This window comes from Arachis ipaensis, chromosome B5 (assembly GCF_059453495.1).
Source record: "Arachis ipaensis isolate K30076 ecotype BB chromosome B5, ASM5945349v1, whole genome shotgun sequence".
In the NCBI taxonomy this organism is placed as follows: domain Eukaryota; kingdom Viridiplantae; phylum Streptophyta; class Magnoliopsida; order Fabales; family Fabaceae; genus Arachis; species Arachis ipaensis.
The window spans coordinates 48443119-48462514 of NC_142440.1; the positions used below are offsets into that span (position 1 = coordinate 48443119).

The following is a 19396-nucleotide window of genomic DNA, read 5'->3' on the forward strand; positions in this document are numbered from 1 at the left end:
TGGAGCAGGAAGCTGGCGTTGAATGCCAGCTATGGAGCATAAGCTGGGCATTCAACACCCATAAGAGGGGCAGGAAATTTGAATTCCCTAGCCTCTCAGGATCAGTGGGTCCCATAGCATCTTCACCTACCTCACCTTCTTCTCTCTTCTTTTCACACTTTCCCACATACTCTACCCTATAAACCCTCAACCAATCACATCCATACCTCTTCCCCAAAACCATCATAACTTCCACCAACCACACCCACTAAAATTCAAATTTTCCTACCCATATTCCCCCCCATTCTTTCGAAACCCTAACCAAACATCCCTATGAATACCCCTCTATATATTACTTATCTCACACACTACTCATATACCTTTCACCCTCACTTGGCTGAATTTCTCTTATCCTTCCATCTCCATCTATTTTCTTCTTCTTCTACTCCATTCTTCTCTTTTGTTTATTTTTGCTCGAGGACAAGCAAGGTTTTAAGTTTGGTGTTGGAAAAGCCTTGCTTTTTGCTTTCCATTACTACTTATGGCACTTAAGGTCGGAGAACCCTCTAGAAAGAGGAAAGGAAAGGCCGTAGCTGCCACCTCTGAATCTTGGGAGATGGAGAGATTCATCCCCAAAGCCCACCAAGACTACTTCTATGAAGTGGTGGCAAAGAAAAAGGTGATCCCTTAGGTCCCTTTTAAGCTTAAGAACAATGAGTACCCAGAGATCCGACATGAAATCCAGAGAAGAGGTTGGGAAGTCCTAACCAATCCCATCCAAGAGGTTGGGATCTTACTGGAACAAGAGTTCTATACTAATGCATGGGTCACAAAAAACCATGACAATATTGTGAACCCTCATCCTAAGAATTGGAACACCATGGTCTGAGGAAGAATCTTAGATTTTAGCCCGGAAAGTGTGAGGTTGGCGTTCAACTTGCCTTTAATTTAAGGAGACCCACATCCTTACTCAAAAAGAGTCAACTTTGATCAGAGGTTGGATCAAGTGCTCTTAGACATCTGTGTGAAAGAAGCATAGTGGAAAAGGAATTCCCAAGGAAAGCCTATCCAACTAAGAAGGCCTGACCTCAAGCCCATAGCTAAAGGATGGTTGGAATTCATTCAACGCTCTATCATCCCTACTAGCAACCGGTCCAAAGTAACCATAGACCGAGCCATCATGATCCATTGCATCATTGATGGGAAGCAGAAGCTGGTGAATTAAAAATTTATCAAAATGGTTACATTGCAAGTATAGTTCTTAACTCACCGAAAATCTGCCTATCAATTTAGAAATATGTCACAAAGAGTTTAAATTAAAATTACTGGGAATTTTAAGTCCCAGGTCGTCTCCCAACGAGTTGCAGAAAAGTGTGCTGTTTTATTAATCAGATGTTCCAAGAAGTTGAGCTAAGTAAGTTGGGATTTAAATTCATGAATTTTAAACAATATAAATAAAAGCTTGACTGGGAATTGATTAGTTAGAATCTCTATCATTGATGGAGTGATTTTTAAGATTGATTTATAATTAACGGTTACTCTGTTTGGTTATCCTTTACTAGGTAAGGGAAAGTCAAACAAGTTGGACTGCCAGATCTATTCACGAGTTACAACCCACTTAGTTCAAAGGGATTGGCGTTGGTGACAGGATAGCAATCCAACATTTAACCCAACTATAAATTTCTCCTTCAATCCTTCCAACTCAAGAATTCCTTTTAATCAACTCCCTATCAAGTAATGAAACTACTCACGCATTGTAAATAAAGAATCCATGGCACATAAAAGGGAATTAAAAGAAGACATGATTATTGGAATTAAAATTAAATTAAAGAGAAATAATCCTTGCATTAATTAATCATAAAAGTATCTGAATGACAAAATTGAACATAACAAAGAACATGGAAGAATAAAACCAAGTGAAGAGAACAAACTAGAGTGATGAAGTCTTGATGAAGAAATAACTCTTCCCAATGTTCCAATGCTAAGATCAATTGAAAATTAAAATCCTAAAAACTAGAGAGAAAAACCTAAGAGAGTGAAAAAACTAGATCTAAAACTACTGAATGAATGTCTCTTGTTTCTGCATATTCTCTGACTCTAGTCTGCTGTTCTGGGCTGAAAACTAGGCCGAAATAAGGTCCAAAATCGCCCCCATCGAATTCTGCAGATTATGCAGATCGCACATGTCACGCGATCGCGTCGTCCATGCGGACACGTCGCTTGCGCTTTTTTCCTCTCCACGCGTTCGCGTCATCCACGCTACCGCGTCGCTTGCGCTTTCCAATCCGCGCGGCCGCGCAAGCCATGCGGCCGCATCGCTGCGATTTGCGCTCCTTCGCACGGTCGCGTGAGCCATGCGACCGCGTCACTTCTCGCTGGTTATCTCCTCAAATTCTTGTGTTCCTTCCATTTTTGCTAGCTTCCTCTCCAATCTCCATCTCATTCATGCCCTATAAGGCCTGAAACACTTGACACACAGATCACGGCATCGAATGGAATAAAGGAGAATTAAAAGTAAATAATTAAAGTCTCTAGGAAGCAATTTTCAAACATGTACTGAATTTAGGAAGGAAATCTAAATGCATGCTAAATTGATGAATAAGTGGGCAAGGATCATGACAAAACCACACAATTAAACACAATATAAACCATAAAATAGTGGTTTATCAACCTCCCCACACTTAAACATTAGCATGTCCTCATGCTAAATTGAAGGAGACAAGGAAATAAGTATGAACATGCAGAAACTCATGAAATGCAATGCAATCCTACGTATATAAATAAATGCAACTATATGATTATTGTCCACTTGATCAAAAGTAAATAAGCCTTCCAAAACAGTTACAAATCAAATTCCACTAATTCTATCATTATACAATAAAACTGATAAAAGTGCAAGAAGATAGCTTATGAAGGCAGGAAACATGAAAATTCAAGCATTGAACCCTCACTGATAATGTATGTACGCTCTAATCTCTAGTGTATAGGGTAATCACTCAATTCTTTTCTAGTCATGTTTTCTAACTTTTGTTTTTTCTCTTAACCAATCAACAACAGTTAATATACCAATGCAAACATCGTGAGGTCTTTTCAGGGTTGTAATGGGGCCAAGGTGTAGGTAAGGATATACATATGGCTGAGTGAGCTTTATAAATTGAATCTTTAATTAACCTAAGCTCTCACCTAATATACATATATTCTATATACTTTTAAATTCATGCTTAGCTACCCATAATTCCCTTTTTCAACCCACACTCATGTTTCAACTTTGTATTTTAATTCTATCATATGTGCATTGATCTTTGAATTCTGAATTTAACATTGGGGTAATTTTGTCCCCTTATTTATTGATTTTTATTTTTTTTTAAATAAATAAAGCTTATCAATGCACATAGATTTTTCATTCTCATATCTTCACATGAGTAGGTATCCAAATTCCCTTTAAATTTTCATGACACATTTCCTCAACAACTTTTGTTCCTACAATTTCCCATACTTAACTAGCACACACAATTCTATCTTAGGCTAACCAAAGATTCAATTTGGGATATATAATTATTTTTCAGCTTAAGGTTAGTAATGTGGTAAAATATAGAACAAATGGGGTTTCAAAGGCTCAAAGTGGTTAACAAGGGTAATTGAAAAGGGTAGGCTTGATTTGGATAAGTGAGTTTAAACAACTAATGGCCTCAATCATGTGTAAGCGTGTAAATATAATAAATATTGGACTTATAAGATAAAACAAAATATAGATTACAATCATAGAGAAGTAAACACACAAGAATAAAATGATTATGGTTAAATAATGTAACCATACATAAAGGCTCAAATCTTTCATAGGTTGTGTGTTCTTTAGCTCAAACATCATGTTCCAAATACAACTCAAGAAGATTTATCATAAAAATTTTGAAAAATTAGTGAAATTTTGTTCCAAAGATAGATTTTTAAAAGAAACTTATTGTCTTTTCAGTCAAGTAGAATATGCATGCAACTATTCTAACCTATGCAGTTTATTCTATTCTATAAAAGAAAGAAAATCTAACTAAAATATCCTAATTATTGGTGCCAGAGAAGAGAATTTACCTCCGGAAGTCAGGTACTGACCGACCTCCCGACACTTAAGGCTTTGCACCGTCCTCGGTGCCATCTGTCAGGAACAGGGGTGGGCTGGTGGCAGTATCTCCACAGTCGGGATCATCATGGCTCCCGGTGCTGGTAAAGAAAGTGGAGTCCGGGGTGTCTGAGTCTCTGAAGCGTCCCTTGAGTAGCTCCTTGAGGTGTTTGAATCGGCGCTCGTTACGACGCTCTCTCATCTTAGCTTTCAGTTCATGCCGATCCAATTTTTCAAGTATCTGCTGGAGCAATTTCTCGGTTGTAGATGCTTGTGGTGTTGAAGAAGGAATATCTTCAACTAGCTCAATAGGCTGGCTTGTAGTGGCTGCTGAAAGTCTGAGGTATTTCCCGTGAGGGACATATTGATCATCCCGTGGAACCATGGCTTTGGTGTGCCTAGCTCTGTAGGAGACTCCGGCTGCTGAGATAAGATCTGAGACCAAGACGGGAAAAAGTAGGTTGCCCACGATTTGTACATGCTCCATAGCATTTCGGATGTGTCTTGAAAGATTCAGAGGTTGGTCTGTAAGGATGCACCATAGTAGAACAGCCATGTCTGCAGTGAATGAGGACTCATGAGTGCTCAGAAAGACGTAATGGGACATGATCTGTGCCCATACGCGAGCCTCCAAGGTAAGTGCGGAAGCCAAGATTCTCTTAGGGCGGGAACGGTGGTATCCGTAGATCCAACGGCTGCCAGGTAAAGCGATGACTCCGAGAATGGAGTCCCAGTCAAATTGGTATCTCTGGCGCTGAAGGGTGGCTTCTTGAAAAGCGTCCATTCCTGCAGGAATAGGGGGAAGACTCAGAACTTGCTGAATGGCTTCTTCAGTGATGGGGACTTGCTTCTGCCGGACATAAACAGACTACAGGGTCGGCATGTAGAAGTTGGAGTAGAACTCAACTACCCAAGAAAGATTGACCTGCCTTGGCTGTTTCCGTAGGAAACCCCATTGTCTTTGCTCAATTTGTGGCTCAACGAAGGTGGCAATATTGGACGGGAGGATAAGAAGGTATTCATTGTTATAGTTCCTTTCTGCCAGGATGGGGAACATCTGCTCACAGTAGCGATTGGAAAATCGCCCAACGTCCTTTGCTGGAAAGGCTTTCTCCTTTTCGTCAACCTTTATTATCCTCTTGACTCGTTTTGTTGAGGGCTTGACAGCGGTTGAAGAAGGCTCTGCCACTAATGCTCTTTTAGTTCCCCTTCTTGCTGGTGATCTGGAAGTTGCTTTCTCCATTCCTTTCTTGGTGGCCATCCTGAAAGAAGGGAAGAGAAAGAAAATTAAATGCAAAGAGAGATACAGCAAGGAAGGAAACGGAAAATAGGGTGAATGATGCACAGTAAAATGTAGATGACATTAACACATGCTCTCGAGTACATATGAAAAGCCATCAATGGAAAATAGCTAGTGCATAAAAAGACAAGTGAATGCAAGGTGTTTATTGGCATGCTGGTAAAGGGCATGAGTAGCATAGACCAAGCATTACTTTGTAACAAACCATCACGTTTGTATTGACAATTGAGTTCAATTAATAAAATAATAGGGGAAAGTTGTGAAAAGCAAGCATTGAATAGTATAGGAACATAGAGAAGTGCATAATGCCACATGGGCTTTTTCACAAACACATAGCATGCATGTTAAACAAGATGTAAAAAGTATGAAATTGAACGTGCAAGCAATCCCCTAAAAAAATAATAATAATTGTCAAATAAATTGTAACAAGTCACAAGCATATAATGAGGGATAATGACTCAAAAAATTTCTAACACCATGTAAAAAAGGAAAAGAAGAAGAAAGAAAATAAAAGTTTGAAAAGAAAAAGAAAAGAAAAAGAAAATAATAATATATACATAATATAATAAGAATGATAGAAAAGAGAAAAAGGAAGAAGAAAGTGAAACCTTGTTAATGGAGGAGAGAGAGAGAGAGAGAGAGTGAGATAGAAAGGAGAAGGGGGAAAGAAGAAAGAAGGAAAAAGGAAAATTAGGATTTGGAGGAAAGAAAGATAAGATAATTTGGCAATTGGGGTTTAGCTGTGCGGCGCATGCGACGCGGCCGCCTGGGGCATGCGTTCGCATGGGGGCACGGCAGGGAAGGGGACGCGATCGCGTCAGTCCCGCGGTCGCGTGCCCTATGTTGCGCTGCTGGTGCGAGTGCAGCCTCGCTCCAGCACAACTCTCTGTTCGATTCATTTTAATTGCCAAAATTGGGTGACGCGATCGCGTGGGTTATGCGATCGCGTGAGTGTGCGTCAGAAAATAATTGATGCGGCCGCGTCGGCGACGCGGTCACGTGACAAGGATTGTGCTTCCAGCACCAATCCAGCACCACTCTCGCACAATACAGCATTGTGCACCCTTTTACGTCGAAAATGCAGGGCACGCGGCCGCGTGAGGCACGCGGTCGCGTGGGAGGCCATGATTTCCATGCGACGCGGTCACGTGGAGTAATTTGTGCCATTGGCACGACTCCAGCGCTCCTCCTGCATAACTTTCTGTTCATTTTTATTTTTCTTTACCCCTCCTGCCACGCGAACGCGTCGCTGATGCGATCGCGTCGCGCGGCGAAAATTTTTTTTTTTCTTTTAAGGAAAGATAAAGACATGTAATTGAAAGAGCACGAAAGCACTAATAAAGAGAAGAGTTATTAAAGAAGAAAAACTTAAAGTGAAGAAAAGAACGATCATACCGCGGTGGGTTGTCTCCCATCAAGCACTTTGCTTTTACGTCCGAAAGTTGGACGCTCCACTAGCTCAATCTGCTGCTATGTGGGGATCTTCCAAGTGGAAGATCTCAAGCTCCTTATTTTTCTGCACCTTCTCACCATGGTACAGCTTTAGGCGGTGTCCATTAACCTTAATAAGTTCAGAACTTGAAGGATGGCTTAGGTGATAAACTCCGTACGGTTCAGCCTTCTCTACTCTGTATGGACCTTCCCATTTTGATCTCAACTTACCGGGCATGAGCCTCAGTCGAGATTTGTAAAGGAGAACAAAATATCCAGGTTGGAACTCTCTCTTCTTGATGTTTTGATCATGCACAGCTTTCATCTTTTCCTTGTATATTCTAGAGTTCTCATAAGCTTCTAGGCGAAGGTTCTCCAGTTCCTGTAGTTGCAACTTTCTTTCAGTTCCAGCTTTCTCAATTTTCATGTTGCACTCTTTAACTGCCCAGAAGGCTCTGTGTTCGATTTCAACTGGAAGATGGCAAGCTTTTTGATGACATGTCACCATGTCATGTTTTTCTATGCTTTTTCATACAAGAAATTAATGATTTGTGCTTAAATATTAGATGCTTTTGTACTTAATTGGTATATTTCTTTGATCTTTTAATTTTATAAATCATGTAGGAAATAAGAAGAAAGAGAAGCAAAGAAGCACAAAATAAGCTAAAAAGGAAAAAAAAGAACTTTGGGGAACACTTTGAAGTTGGAGTACACTTTGGAGCCTTAGGCCACGCTTTTAAAAGCATGGCCCATGACCAAATAAAAGGAAAATAGGCAATCAGCACAAAGCTCAGCTCACTTGGAGAGCTGAGCGCTACAAGAGTGCAAAATGAGCTTGGAAAGCAAAATTTTGGCTAAGTTAAAATCTGGGCTCTCACAGCATGACCATGCCTCCTTCCAAGGGCTATAACTTGAGCTACAGATGTCCGATTGATGTGCTTCTAGTTGCGTTGGAAAGCTGACATTCAGAGCTTTCCAACGATGTATGGCAACCTATATTTGGCATGAAATAGAGGCACGAATGAAATGCATCTTTAAGGGCCAAAAACAAGCAAAAAAATCAGCAAATGCTTCCACCAAGGCTCGAAGCTGGAACCTCACTCCAAGGCAAAGTAGCGCTCACTTAAAGAGTGTTGTGCTCTTGATAATGCTCACTTTGTGAGCTGAGCTTGGTCTTTCCTTTCCTTGTTTCTTGGCCTCATATTGGGCTCAGCTCACAAAAGTGAGCAGAGCGCTACCCATGGGCACAAGCATGCTTGACACGGTCCAGGAGCACAAGACGCGCAACAAATTTGGCACCAAGGCACCAATGCTCAGCTCACTTTGTGAGCTGAGCTTTCCTCTGATACCTTCCCCAAGCAATTTTCACATGGGCCAAAATTCAATTAAAATTCTCTTTAATTCAATTCTTCTCCAAATTGAATCAAGGCCAACCAAACCCATTTCTCCTCAACTCCAAAGCAAGAAAAGCCCACATCATCACTCAATGGCACAAGGATTAGATAAATTAGGAATTTCATTTAATTGTAATTTGTTTTTCATTTCATTTTTCATTTTCATTTTATAAAGCCTATATAAAGGCATCATTTTCATCTTTGTGGGAGACGGGAGGAGAGCTCCATTGGAGGGTATAGGGGCTGGCTCCATTTGAGAACTCTCTCTTTAGTTTTCATTGTTGTTTTGAATTTTGGGTGGAGAATTGAAGAAATTCTATTTCAATCTCACCTTGAATTCTCTCTTGTTCTTTTACTGCATAATTCAAATTTCATCTGCTGTTTTAAATCTTCTTCTTCTACAATCTGTTCTTTTACTTTTCTGCAATTATTCTCTTGTTGGATCAAGGAAGGACTTGAGATCTAGACTTGTTTTCTAGTCTCTTCCACTCCTGAGATCTTCAACATCCTTTTAATTTGCTACAAATTAAGCATTGCTTTCCTGTTTTCATTCTTCAAGCATTTTTACTTTCTGTTGCATTGCTTCCAATTTACAGTTCCTACATTTGCTCTAAGTTCTTATTCACTAAAATTTTGTCTCGCTATTTATATTGCTCCCAGCACCCAGTCCCTTTTAATCTTCTTGCAATTTAGATTTCCAGTTGCTTGAATTATTGCTTCTATTTTACTTTTCATGCAAGTTAATTTTTCTGCAATTGTTCTAAGTTCTGCTTACTACTTCCTTTAATTTCCCAGCACCCACTCCCCTTGTTATTTCATGCAATTTACATTTCTTGTCATTTAAGATTCTTGCAATTTACATTTCTTGCTCTTTAAGTTTTTTTTGCTCATTTACTTTCTGTAATTTATAACTCCTTGTCATTTATATTCTGTTGCTGCAAGTTTCACCCAATTTCACTTAAATGTTAGCTTGACTAAACTAATCACCCACTAAAGTTGCTTAATCCATCAATCCCTGTGGGATCGACCTCACTCTAAGTGAGTTTTACTACTTGATACGACCCGGTACACTTGCCGGTGAGTTTTAGGTGTTTTGGAAAATTCAGTTTTCCACAAAAATACCATCACTTTTCCATAAACTAAGCGAAAGGGACTCATCCCAATGGGTGTCTTGTATGCTGTTCTATATGCCCACAGTGCATCTTGTAGTCTGGTGCTCCAATCTTTTCTATGAGGCTTCACTATCTTCTGTAGGATACGCTTAATTTCTCTGTTTGACACCTCGGCTTGCCCATTAGTTTGGAGATGGTAAGCTGTGGCAACTTTATGGATTATCCCATGCTTCTTCATCAATCCTGTTAGTCTCCTATTACAAAAATGGGTGCCTTGATCGCTCACGATCGCTCGTGGTGATCCAAAGCGGCATATGATATGGTTTCTCACAAAGGAAACAACAGTGTTAGCATCATCAGTGCGGGTGGGAATTGCTTCCACCCATTTGGAAACATAATCCACAGCTAACAAAATATAAAAATATCCACTAAAATTTGGAAATGGACCCATGAAGTCAATGCCCCAGACATCAAAAATTTCATAGAAAAGCATATATTGTTGAGGCATCTCATCCCTCTTGGATATGTTACCAAATTTCTGGCATGGGTGACAAGATTTACAAAACTCAGCAGCATCTCTAAAAAGAGTAGGCCACCAGAATCCGCAGTCTAGGATCTTTCTAGCTCTTCTTTGAGGGCCAAAGTGTCCTCCACTCTCAGATGAGTGACAGGCCTCTAAAATGGACTGGAATTCTGATTGAGGTACACATCGTCTAATTATCTGGTCAGCGCCACATCTCCATAAATATGGGTCATCCCATATGTAATATTTAGACTCGCTTTTCAGCTTGTCTCTTTGATGTTTAGAGAAATGTGGAGGAAATGTGCGGCTAACTAAATAATTAGCAACTGGTGCGTACCAAGGGACTAACTCAGATACTGCTTGCAGGTTGTCAAAAGGAAAATTATCATCTATAGGAGTAGAATCATCCTTAATATGTTCAAGGCGACTCAAGTGGTCCGCTACTAAATTTTGATTACCACTCCTATCCTTTATTTCTAAATCAAATTCTTGTAACAGTAGTATCCAACGTGTAAGTCTTGGTTTGGATTCCTTTTTAGCTAATAAATACTTTAGAGTTGCATGGTCCGAATACACTACTACTCTAGTACCAAGTAAATAAGCTCGGAATTTATCCAGAGCGAAAACAATAGCAAGTAGCTCTTTCTCAGTAGTAGTATAATTGGACTGGGCAGTGTCTAAAGTCAAAGACGCATAGGCAATAACAAAAGGATCCTTACCTTCATGCTGAGCCAGCGCTGCTCCTACTGCATGGTTGGAAGCATCGCACATGATTTCAAACGGCTGGCTCCAGTCAGGTCCTCTCACAATTGGGGCTTGAGTTAGAGCAGTCTTCAGCTTATCAAATGCTTGTTTGCAATCTTCACTGAACTCGAACTCAATGTCCTTCTGCAGTAATCTGGATAAGGGAAGTGCCACCTTACTAAAGTCCTTAATAAATCTCCTGTAGAAACCTGCATGGCCAAGGAACGAACGGACTTCCCTCACAGAAGAGGGGTAAGGTAAACTAGAAATAACATTCACCTTTGCTGGGTCTATAGAAATGCCATTATTAGATACCACATGTCCTAATACAATCCCTTGCTTTACAATAAAGTGGCATTTTTCGAAATTCAATACAAGGTTTGTATCAACACATCTATCTAATACTCTGGATAATCCATCTAAGCAAAGGTTAAAAGAATCACCATAAACGCTAAAATCGTCCATAAAAACTTCCATACAGTCCTCAATAAGATCAGAGAAAAGACTTATCATGCACCTTTGGAAAGTAGCTGGTGCATTGCACAAGCCAAAGGGCATTCTCTTATAAGCATAAGTCCCAAAAGGACATGTAAAAGTAGTCTTTTCCTGATCCTCAGGAGCTATATGAATCTGGAAATAACCTGTGTAACCATCTAAAAAGCAATAATGTGATTTACCTGACAGGCGATCCAGCATTTGATCAATGAATAGAAGTGGGTAGTGATCCTTACGGGTAGCTTGGTTAAGATGCCTGTAATCAATGCAGACTCTCCAAGCATTCTGAACTCTAGTTGCTATGAGCTCTCCATGCTCATTCTTCACGGTAGTGACTCTGGACTTTTTGGGCACCACTTGTACTGGGCTTACCCATTCACTGTCTGAAATGGGATATATGATACCAGCCTCCAATAGTCTGGTCACTTCCTTTTTGACAACTTCCAAGATGGTGGGATTCAATATTCTCTGGGGTTGACGGACAGGTCTTGCTCCCTCTTCTAAAAATATTCTGTGCTCGCATACTTGAGGGTCAATTCCCACTATGTCTGCCAAACTCCACCCAATTGCTTTCTTATGCTTCCTCAGCACATCAAGTAACTGCTCTTCTTGTTGAGAAGTCAGTTCTCTTGCAATAATAACCGGAAGCTTCTGCTCATCCTCAAGGTAAGCATATTTGAGATGTGGAGGGAGAGGTTTCAATTCCAACTTTTGATCATGGGTAGGCTCTGAATTATCTAGGGCTTGCGAAAATGGCGAAGTGTCCTCATTGTCAGTTAAGAGGGTCCCCACACTTGGACCTTGTCCAGTGTGCCTCTCTTCAAACTCTTCTTTTTGAACTTCAGCCACACTCTCGTCTATGACATCACACTGTAAGATAGAACGATCTTCTAGGGGGTTGTCAATGACTCCATTCAGATTGAAGATTACTATGCGGCCATCTATTTCAAAGGAGTATGTTCCTGAAAAGGCATCTAATTTGAATTTTGATGTCTTCAGGAATGGTCTTCCAAGTAAGATGGATGATGGCTTATCTGAATCATTATGGGGCATCTCTAAGATGTAAAAATCAGTGGGAAATGTGAGCCCTTTAATGTTCACCAAAACATCTTCAACAACTCCAGCCACTGTGATAATGCTTTTATCTGCTAACACAAAACGAGCTGCCGACCTTTTTAAGGGAGGGAGCCTTAAAACATCATATATAGACAAAGGCATTATACTGACACATGCTCCTAAATCACACATGCAATCATAAATTACTACACCACCAATAGTACAACTAACTATGCAAGGACCTGGATCACTACATTTTTCAGGTAATCCTCCCATTAAAGCAGATATAGAACTACCTAAAGGAATAGTTTCTAATTCATTAATTTTGTCTTTATGGATACATAAGTCTTTTAGAAACTTTGCATATTTAGGTACCTGCTGAATGACATCAAAAAGGGGAACAGTTACCTCAACCTTTTTGAATATTTCTACCATTTTAAGATTAGGTTCCAGCTGCTTCCTGGGCTTCCTTGCAAGTTGTGGAAATGGAATGGGGGTGGTGTTTTCTGTGGTGCCTGTGCCTTTTGGTGCTTCTTCCTGTGGTTGAGCTATCTCTTCTTCAGCCATGTCCTGTATATCCTCTTCCTCTTCAACATCTTCGATTTCTACCACCTCTTCAGCTGAGGCGTATTCTGGTGAGCTTGGTTCCTCCTGATTCCTCTCCTGCAGTGTGGTTCCAGACCTCAGGGTGATGGCATTAATGCCTCCCTTCGGATTGGGTAATGGTTGAGTGGGGATTCCAATGGTGCTTGAAGGTTGGTTACTGGAATTTTGTGCTGAACCAAGTTGTGTCAATAAAGCTTGTAGAGTAGAGGTGAAACCATTCAGACTGGCGTTAATATTGTTCACGATGGTATTTTCCATGGCCAGTTGTCTTTTCTCAAAAGCTTGTAATAAATCTTCATTAGAAGATACAGAAGAATGAGTAAACTGAGAGGTTTGCTGCTAATTGTTCGGTGGTCCTTGGTTTTGCCTTAGGTGAGGTGCTCGGTAAGGTTGATTTTGCTGCCTGTTGTTGTTATTATTCCACCTCTGATTTCCCTGATTATCTCTGCCTCCCCTATTATTGTTGTCTCTCCAATTTTGGTTTGAATTGTCCTGCCATCCATGGTTATTATTTCCACTTTGATTGTACCCTTGGTTGAGGCGGTCATAGAAGTTGTGAGTGGATGCCACCATGTTGTCTTCTTGTTGGAGCTGCGGGCATTCATCAGTGTAATGGTTGTAATCAGCACAAATTCCGCAAATTTTTTGTGGAACTAGTTGTTGGTTTTGCTGCGGTTGAGTTTACTGAGCTTGTTGATTCAACTGCATTTGCTTCAGCAGGTTGGTCATCTCACAGATGCTTCGATTTAGAGCAGCAGTCTCTATGCCAGAAGATACTTCTACAATGGCTTTTGAACGACCTTGCTTCATCAGTGGTCTTGTACTTCTTCATAGACCCATTGTTGGCACTTTCTAATGTGGTCTTGTCTTGGGGCCTCATACCTTGTGTGATATAGCTGAGTAGCATGATCTTGTCAATCATGTGGTGGGGGAATGCTTCCAGAAGATTATTGAAGCGCTCCCAATATTCAAAGAGAGTCTCATTATCATCCTGAACAATTGTAGAGATATCCTTCCTCAGTTTATCAGTAACTTCAGATGGAAAGAATTTCTCCAGAAACTCCTTTCTGAGTGTATCCCAGTTGGATACATTTGCTAGAGGTTGAGTGTAGTACCACTCTCTTGCTTTTCCCTCAAGTGAGAACGGAAAAGCTTTCAGCAGAATTGAAGTTTCATCAGTGCCATCACGCCTGACAGTAGAACAGGCTGCTTGGAAATCTCTCAAGTGCTTGATAGGCTCTTGAGCAGGTAGGCCATGAAACTTGGGCATCAAATTTAGCAGTGCGGTCTTTATCTCAAAATCTGTAGCTACCGCTGGATGATGCGCGTGAAACAGTTGCATTGTAAAATCAGGAGCTCCTTCCTCCTGAATGGTAACTCTTCTAGCTGCCATGTTTTCTGCACGTAAAACAACCGAATCAGTAGAACGGGGGCTGGTTTCTTCCTCAGATTCACTTTCAGATCCGCCCTCAGAGTGGGCTAACCTACGTTGTTCTCGCCTTATTCGTGAAATAGTCCTTTCAATTTCAGGATCGAATATTAGCAAGCACGGATCAGGAAGTGAACGCGTCATTTGACGGAAGAAACGTGCAGCTCATAGTAGCTAAATTAAATAAAATTCAAATAAATAAATTCTAATTAATAAAATTAGCACTCTATTGCAACTCCCCGGCAATGGCACCAAAAATTGATGGGAAGCAGAAGCTGGTGAATTAAAAATTTATCAAAATGGTTACGTTGCAAGTATAGTTCTTAACTCACCGAAAATCTGCCTATCAATTTAGAAATATGTCACAGAGAGTTTAAATTAAAATTACGAGTTGCAGAAAAGTGTGCTGTTTTATTAATCAGATGTTCCAAGAAGTTGAGCTAAGTAAATTGGGATTTAAATTGATGAATTTTAAATAATATAAATAAAAGCCTTGACTAGGAATTGATTAGTTAGAATCTCTATCATTGATGGAGTGATTTTGAAGATTGATTTATAATTAACGGTTACTCTGTTTGGTTATCCTTTACTAGGTAAGGGAAAGTCAAACAAGTTGGACTGCCAGATCTATTCACGAGTTACAACCCACTTAGTTCAAAGGGATTGGCGTTGGTGGCAGGATAGCAATCCAACATTTAACCCAACTATAAATTTCTCCTTCAATCCTTCCAACTCAAGAATTCCTTTTAATCAACTCCCTATCAAGTAATGAAACTACTCACGCATTGTAAATAAAGAATCCATGGCACATAAAAGGGAATTAAAAGAAGACATGATTATTGGAATTGAAATTAAATTAAAGAGAAATAATCCTTGCATTAATTAATCATAAAAGTATCTGAATGACAAAATTGAACATAACAAAGAACATGGAAGAATAAAACCAAGATAAGAGAACAAACTAGAGTGATGAAGTCTTGATGAGGAAATAACTCTTCTCAATGTTCCAATGCTAAGATCAATTGAAAATTAAAATCCTAAAAACTAGAGAGAAAAACCTAAGATAGTGAAAAAACTAGATCTAAAACTACTGAATGAATGTCTCTTGTTTTTGCATATTCTCTGACTCTAGTCTGCTGTTCCGGGCCAAAAACTGGGCCGAAATAAATCGCCCCCATCGAATTCTGCAGATTATGCAGATCGCACATGTCACGCGATCGCGTCATCCATGCGGACGCGTCGCTTGCGCTTTCCAATCCGCGCGGCCGCGCAAGCCATGCGGCCGCGTCGCTGCGATTTGCGCTCCTTCGCGCGGTCGCGTGAGCCATGCGACCGCGTCACTTCTCACTGGTTATCTCCTCAAATTCTTGTGTTCCTTCTATTTTTGCTAGCTTCCTCTCCAATCTCCATCTCATTCATGCCCTATAAGGCCTGAAACACTTGACACACAGATCACGACATTGAATGGAATAAAGGAGAATTAAAAGTAATTAATTAAAGTCTCTAGGAAGCAATTTTCAAACATGTACTGAATTTAGGAAGGAAATCTAAATGCATGCTAAATTGATGAATAAGTGGGCAAGGATCATGACAAAACCACACAATTAAACACAATATAAACCATAAAATAGTGGTTTATCAATCATGTTCGGAGAGGAGGTGGAAGTACATGAGGTGATACCTCGAGAGTTGTACAAAGTGGCGGATAAGCCCCCTATCCAAGCAAGGTTTGCTTTCTTTCATCTTATCTGTCACCTATACAATTCAGCTGGAATTGTCATAGAAGGTGACACTCCAATTTAGGAGGACAAGCCTATCACTAAAAGAAGGATGGAGCATACTAGAGAGTTGGCACATGAACCGCAACATGAGCATGTGGAGCTGCCTCAACATGAGATCTCTGGGATGCCTTAAGGGATGTATTTTTCTCCTCAAAGCTATTGGAATCAATGGCATACTTCTGTAGGAGAATTAAGCTCTAACATGAATCAGCTGAGGATGGAGCATCAGGAGCATTCCACCATCCTCATAGAAATTATAGAAGATTAAAGAGCTGTGAGGGAAGAACAATAGAGACAAGGCGTGACATTGAAGACATCAAGCGCTCTATTGGATTCTCTAGAGAAAGTGGTAGTCGCCATCATTAAGGTGGTCCCGTTCCATCAACCCTTGCTTTATGTCATTTTTCTGTTTTTCATTATGTTTTATTGTCTGTTCTCGTGTTCTTATTGCATGATCATTTCTATCTATGTCCTAAAGTTATCAAATGTTCCATATAACTCTCATCTTGCTTAAAAGAAAATTTTATTTGTAAAAGAAAATTAAGATTCATGAATTTCAAGTTTATCTTAAGAATAGTTCAATTATCTTGATGTGGTGGCATTGCTTTTATTTTCTGAATTTATGAATGAACAGTGCATATTTGAAATTGGAGTTAAAGAATGTTGGTCTTGAAAGAATGATAAAAAAGGACAAGTATTATTGGTGATCTGAAAAATCAAAAGAAATTGATTCAAGAAGCAAGAAAAAGCAGCAAAAATAGCAATTTATGCGAAAAAAAATATGCAAAAAAAAAGCAGAAAAAGAAATAAAATGCAGAAAAAGCCAATACCTCTTTAAACCAAAAGGCAAGAGCAAAAAGCCAATAACCCTTTAAAGCAAAAGGCAAGGGTAAAAGGATCCAAGGCTTTGAGCATCAATGGTTATGAGGGCCTAAAAGAAACAAAATCTTAGCCTAAGCACTCCAAAGCAATAGTGTCCCTAACTATATGCTTGTGGTGTGAAGGTGTCAAGTAAAAATCTTGAGACTGAGCAGTTAAAGTCGTGATCCAAAGCAAAAAAGAGTGTGCTTAAAAACTCTGGACACCTCTATCTGGGGATTCTAGCAAAGCTGAATCACAATCCGAAAGGGTTCACCCAGTTAAGTGTTGATACGCAAAAATTAGATTTCACATGTATGAACTAACTAGTAAGTATACCGAGTCACATCAAGTAATAAAACTCATTTGGAGTGAGGTCGACCACATGATGATTGATGGATCAAGCAACTTTAGTGAGGTGATATGTCTAGTTAAGCTAAAATTTATGAATTGAGTGAAATTAAACAAACAGAATGTAAATTGCAAGAATTGTAAATTGTTGAATGTAAATTGACAGAAACTTAAATGGCAAGAAACTTAAATTGCATGAAAAGTAAATTACTGGAAATGTAAATGGGAATTGTGTGCTAGGAAATTAAAGGAAGCAGTGAACTCAAAGCAATTAAATGAAACTCAAGGCAACAAAAATGAAGAACAACAGAAAGATAGATTCATTAGGGATTGGAGATATCATAATCCACCATGAATCAAATGGGTCTCAACTTCTTTCTCAATCATATGAGTATATATATGGCAGATTGTAATTGATTGGATCCCAATTCCTTGGCAACCCAATCTCTCTAATCACAATCAATCTTGCCGATTCCTTGATTCAATTGTCATGAGAAGAGGTTAAGCATGTTCTCTTATCCATAAGCCACACAAATTCTCAAGACCTCAGTTCCTCCCGAATAGTGTTGGTCAAGAGAATTGTGAAGGATAGAGTCCCAATTCTAATGCCTATGATTTCCCTTTTGAGGCTCACACAAGCATTCAATAGATTCGAACCCCCTTCCAGAGTGAATGAATCTCAAGCAAAACAGAGGATATCCTATAGCTACCCAACCGGATTGAGAAAAAGAAGAAGTTCACTCAATCATGTGAACTGTAATAGAGCTCCTCCCCTAATTAAGTGGGGTTCAATTTATCATTGCTCTAAGAACACTTGCAGGAAATATAAATTGCATGAAAGTAAATCAAGCTCAATAGGAATGGAAATGTAAACTTGGCAGAAAGGAAAATTGCAGAAGAGAAGTGTAAGAAATTGAAATTGCATAAGCTAAACTGAATTCAATACAACTGAAATGTAAAAGTGCAGAAAAGAAAAAGTGTATCAAAATAAAATCCTAAGCTAAGCTCTCTAGAGTCTCTAATCCTCCAAGAGAGCTCTGGAGTCTCTAATCCTCCAGCCTCTACTCCTACTGTACTGACTGAACCTTCCTTTTTCAAATATGAAACTAAAGCCTTTATATAGGCTTTCCTAAATTACAAATTGAAATGAAATTGAAAACAAATTACAATTAAATGAAAATTCCTATTCTAGATGCTTTTTGTGCCTTTGATTAAGTGATGTTAATGGGCTCTGCTTGCTTGAAGTTTAAATGGACTTGCAGTGAAGTTAATTAAATCAGAATTTTGCTTCCAGGAGAGCGTAGCGTTCTTTTGGAGAGCAGAGTGCATTTACACCCACACGCACGCGTCACCCACGCGTACACGTGACCTTCAGCATTTACACTTGTGACACGTACGCGTTACCCACGCGTACATGTCGCCTTCAGCGCTCTAGAGAAGAACGTAGCATTCGCGCTAAGTGTGTAAGAACCGCAACTAATCAACCGGTTAATTAAGTAATTAATATTGCCCAAATTAGACTTCGAAAAGTTAGAGTGAAAATTTGAGGATTTATAGTTTTTCCAAGTTGGGCCCAAGCCCAACATATAAAAGGTTCATTAATGAACCCATTTCAGCATAACACACGAACAAACACACTCATACATGCTGAAAAGAGAAGGGAGAAACCCAATGGTTACTATTCATTGTCAACTTCCAAAGCTCATATCTTGAGCTAGAGAGCTCCGATCGCCGTGCCGTTTACGGCTACGCGTTTCTTGTGAAGAGCTCTACAAAACCCACCCAAGAAACCTTCAAGGTAATCACGAAATCTTCCCAGTTTCTCTCTTGAAAATTTTGGGTACTTAGGGTTTGTGCCTAAATGAGTTTTTGTGATTCTTGGTGTTTAGGTTTGCTCTAATCCTTACTTAGCCTTGGATTCTTGCTAGTAAATCTGTTGAAGAAGGTAAGGGCCACTAAACCTTTGTGAATTTATGTATGATTGGAACCCTAGGTTGATTTGAGGTGATTTATATGTATATAGTTTGATTATTGTGGCTTTAGGAGCTCTTGGAACTTAATTGTGCTTATTGGAGTGGATTTGAAAGCTTGGATTGTGGTTGGAAGCTTGTTTGTGCTAAGTTGGAATTTGGGTGCATAAAGGGGAATCGGCCAAAGTATAGTTTTGGTTTCCTCTATGTAGTATATAATATTCATGGACACATAGGCTAGTGACCAATAAGATAG

General features: G+C 39.6%; 1 non-coding gene across 1 annotated transcript; it reads left to right on the top strand.

The window, feature by feature from the left end:
• Positions 1 to 13667: 13667 nt before the first annotated feature.
• LOC148564105 (small nucleolar RNA R71) lies at positions 13668 to 13775 on the top strand. Its single transcript, XR_015884484.1, has one exon. It is a non-coding gene; the product is annotated as a small nucleolar RNA R71 (small nucleolar RNA).
• The last annotated feature ends 5621 nt before the right edge of the window (positions 13776 to 19396 follow it).